Source organism: Arachis duranensis, chromosome 1, assembly GCF_000817695.3.
Source record: "Arachis duranensis cultivar V14167 chromosome 1, aradu.V14167.gnm2.J7QH, whole genome shotgun sequence".
Lineage (NCBI taxonomy): Eukaryota > Viridiplantae > Streptophyta > Magnoliopsida > Fabales > Fabaceae > Arachis > Arachis duranensis.
In genome coordinates, this window is record NC_029772.3 from 56,267,285 (window position 1) to 56,272,272 (window position 4,988).

Consider the following 4,988-nt stretch of genomic DNA (forward strand, 5'->3'; position numbering starts at 1 on the left):
TGTTTATTGGAAAGAGAGGATGAATGTTGAGAAGAGGGGAGAATATGGTAGGTGGGGATCCTATGGGTTCCACAGATCCTGAGATGATCCTGTGGGGTCCACAGATCCTGAGGTGTCAAGGATTTACATCCCTGCACCAATTAGGCATGTAAAATGCTTTTGCATGCAATTCTGGCGTTTAAACACCGAGGTGATGCATGTTCTGGGCGTTCAACGCCCAACTGCAGCATGTTTCTGGCGTTGAACGCCAGTTCCATGCTTGTTTCTGGCGTTCAATGCCAGCTCTCCTCAGGGTATATTCCTGGCGTTTAAACGCCAACTCTCACCAACCCCATTCAACAAGTCAGAATCTTAATAGTTCAAGAGTTCTATGCTAACGCATGGATCACCAAGAACCATGATCAAAGTGTGAACCCAAACCCAAAGAATTGGCTCACAATGGTTTGGGGGAAATACTTAGATTTCAGTCCGAAAAATGAAAGGTTGGCATTCAACTTGCCTATGGTGCAAGGAGATGCACACCCCTACACTAAAAGGGTTAACTTTGATCAAAGGTTGGACCAAGTCCTTATGGACATATGTGTAGAAGGAGCTCAGTGGAAAAGAGACTCCAAAGGCAAGCCGGTTCAATTGAGAAGGCATGAGCTTAAGCCCGTGGCTAGAGGATGGCTAGAGTTCATCCAATGTTCCATCATTCCTACTAGCAACCGATCTGAAGTGACTGTAGATTGGGCTATCATGATCCATAGCATCATGATTGGAGAGGAAGTGGAAGTTCATGAGATTATACCTCTAGAACTGTACAAGGTTGCTGACAAACCTTCCACTTTAGCAAGGTTAGCATTCCCTCATCTCATCTGTCACCTATGCAATTTAGCTGGAATTGTCATAGAGGAAGACATCCTCATTGAAGAGGACAAGCCCATCACTAAAAAAAGGATGGAGCAAATAAGAGAGCCCACTCATGGACCTCAACAAGAGCATGAGGAAGTCCCTCATCAAGAAATACCTGAGATGCCTCAAGGGATGCAATTTCTTCCACACAACTATTGGGAACAACTCAACACCTCTTTGGGAGATTTGAGTTCCAATATGGAGCAACTAAGGATGGAGCACCAAGAGCACTCCATTATTCTCCATGAAATTAGAGAGGATCAAATAGCCATGAGGGAAGAGCAACAAAGGCAAGGAAGAGACATAGAGGAGCTCAGACATTCCATTGGATCTTCAAGAAGAAGAACTAGCTACCATCACTAAGGTGGACCCGTTCTTTGATTTCCTTGCCCTTATCTTTCTGTTTTTCGATTTTTATGCTTTATGTGTTATCCATGTTTGTGTCTTCATTACATGATCATTAGTGTCTAGTGTCTATGCATTAAAGCTATGAATAATTCCATGAATCATTCACCTCTCTTAAAAGAATAATGTGCCTAATTATAAAAGAACAAGAAGTACTTGGATTTCAAATTTTATCTTGAAATTAGTTTAATTATTTTGATGTGGTGGCAATACTTTTTGTTTTCTAAATGAATGCTTGAACAGTGCATGTTTTTTATAGTGAAGTTTATGAATGTTAAAATTGTTGGCTCTTGAAAGAATGATGAACAAAGAAAATGTTATTGATAATTTGAAAAATCATGAAATTGATTCTTGAAGCAAGAAAAAGCAGTGAAAAAGAAAAAAAAGGTGAAAAAAAGAGAGAGAAAGAAAGAAAAAGAAAAAGCAAGAAGAAAAAACCAATAGCCCTTTAAACCAAAAGGCAAGGGTAAAAAGGATCCAAGGCTTTGAGCACCAGTTGATAGGAGTGCCCAAAGGAATAAAATCCTGGCCTAAGCAGCTAAATCAAGCTGTCCCTAACCATGTGCTTGTGTCATGAAGGTCCAAGTGAAAAGCTTGAGACTGAGTGGTTAAAGTCGTGATCCAAAGCAAAAGAGTGTGCTTAAGAACTCTAGACACCTCTAACTGGGGACTCTAGCAAAGCTGAGTCACAATCTTAAAAGGTTCACCCAATTATGTGTCTGTGGCATTTATGTATCCGGTGGTAATACTGGAAAACAAAGTGCTTAGGGTCACGTCCAAGACTCATAAAGTAGCTGTGTTCAAGAATCAATGTACTGAACTAGGAGAATCAATAACACTATCTAAAATTCTGAGTTCCTATAGATGCCAATCATTCTGAATTTCAAAGGATAAAGTGAGATGCCAAAACTGTTCAGAAGCAAAAAGCTACAAATCCCGCTCATCTAATTAGAAAATAATTTAAGTTTGGTGTTGTGATGAGCGGATAATTTATACGCTTTTTAGCATTATTTTTAGGTAGTTTTTAGTATGATTTAGTTAGTTTTTAGTATATAATTATTAGTTTTTATGCAAAAATCACATTTCTGGGCTTTAATATGAGTTTGTGTGTTTTTATCTGATTTCAGGTATTTTCTGGCTAAAATTGAGGGACCTGAACGAAAATCTGATTCAGAGGCTGAAAAAGGACTACAGATGCTGTTGGATTCTGACCTCCCTGTACTCGAAGTGGATTTTATGGAGCTGCAGAAGCCCAATTGGCGCACTCTCAATTGCTTTGGAAAGTAGATATTATGGGCTTTCCAACAATGTATAATAGTCCATACTTTACTCGAGATTTAATGGCCCAAACTGGCGTTCCAAGTCAGCATAAAAATTCTAGCGTAAAACGCCCAAACTGGCATAAAAACTGGAGTTAAACGCCCAAACTGGCACCAGAGCTGGCGTTTAACTCCAAAAGAAGCCTATGCACGTGAAAGCTTCAATGCTCAGCCCAAGCGCACACCAAGTGAGCCCCGGAAGTGGATTTCTGCACCATTTACTTATTTCTGTAAACCCTAGGTTACTAGTTCTCTATAAATAGGACCTTTTACTATTGTATTTTGATTCTTTTGATCATCTTTGATCTTGGGATCAAGTCTTTGAACCCTTTCTATTGTTTCATGTTATTTGGGAGGCATGCTCACTCAACCATGCCTAGACCTTGTTCTTATGTATTTTCAACAGTGAAGTTTCTACACACCATAGATTAAGGTGTGGAGCTCTGCTGTTCCTCATGAATCAATGCAATTACTACTATTTTCTATTCAATTCAAGCTTATTCTTGTTCTAAGATATTGACTCGTACTTCAACCTAGTGGATGTGATGATCCGTGACACTCAGCATTATCCTCTCTTATGAACGTGTGCCTGACAACCACCTCCGTTCTATCTGCGAGAGCTTGAGTGTGTATCTCTTGGCCTCCTGGTTCACGATGCATGGTTGCCTCTCCTGACAACAGAGCTTCCATTCTGTGCGATCAGAGTCTTCGTGGTATAAGCTAGAATCACATGGGCAGCATTCTTGAGATCCAGAAAGTCTAAACCTTATCTGTGGTATTCCGAGTAGGATCTGGGATGGAATGACTGTGACGAGCTTCAAACTCGCGAGTGTTGGGCATAGTGACAATGTGCAAAAGGATCAATGGATCTTATTCTGACATGATCGAGAACCGACAGATGATTAGCTATGCGGGAAACCGTAGAGGACCATTTTCACTAAGAGGATGGATGGTAGTCATTGACAACGGTGATCCACCAACATACAGCTTGCCATGGAAAGGAGTATGAATAATTGGATGAAGGCAATGGGAACACAGAGGCTCAGAGGGAACAAAGCATCTTCATATGCTTATCTAAAATTCTCACCAATGAATTGCATAAGTATTTCTATCCTATTTTCTGTTCTTTTTCGTTTTTCAATTATCAAAACCCCATATCCATTTGAATCTGCCTGACTGATATGGATAAAGATGAATTGTGATTGTATGAGATATGAATTGATGGTGATGATGACATTGATAATTATGAACTAAAGATCTATTTCGCATATGCATTTAAATTATCTGAGACACGAGTTTCCTTGAGTAGATACAGTGGTTTTCCATCACTTCCTCTAGGTTAAGACTCGTACACTATTGACCTCCGTCGCAATATGTGACAGGGTAACTCCCTGGATTCTCCCAATGAGATGATAAATGAATGATTATATATATGCATAGACTCTTGGGGATGCGCGCACGCAGGGACTGTCTAGGGCTCGCTACCGGACATGTCGAGTTTGGCTGGATAACCAATAGATGAGACTCATTGGCCATAGGACAGGCATGCATCATATGCACTTGTATGTTTTGTTTGAGTATGCATTTATTTTGGCTTGCCTATTTTCTCAACTATAACTAACTGCTACTTGGCCTAATTACTATATCTATCTCTATATTTGTGTTTTTCCTTATCTATCTTGCTTGTGTTTGCTTCTAAGAGATCCCTCTGGCGGGTGGAGGAGGCGTTGAGGGTTGTTTCACTTGGTGGGTGGTTTGCGGAGGACAGAAAACGAAGAGTTAGATTAGAATTTTTTAGATATACACCATGATTTTGGTTCAGTGAGAACCTTAGGATATGATATAGGTTGTTGGAAATTTTGGAATGCCTCTGGCTTTCTGGGACATTATTTGTTATCTATACGTGCACCTTTACTATACTGAGAACTTTCAGTTCTCATTCCATCCATATTCTGTTGTTTTTCAGATGTAGGACGTGAGGCACCTCGCTGAGCATGCTGGAAGCTCTACTGAAGCGAAGATCTACTTTGAGACTTTATGTTTTGTACTTTGTATATATGTTCTCCTCTTTAATATATTTGTATTTTGTCCCTTCTAGAGGTTGACTTGGAGAAATAGGATTTTATATTTTGTCTTTTGGTTACCTTTTGGGCTATATATATATTCTCTATCCGGCCTTTGCTTTGCATGTCAAGTCTAGAATTTGTTATAAAATCTTGTTGGAACTTTTTATTTATATATACAATTTGTCTCTTCTGTTTTCTGTTATCCTGCTTCTGTTCTTTACGATTCATTTGCAATGCGGTTTCTGATGTTTTGTTTAAGTTTTTCTTCAAGGCTCCTAGTTAAACTTCTTTTCATATATGCCTA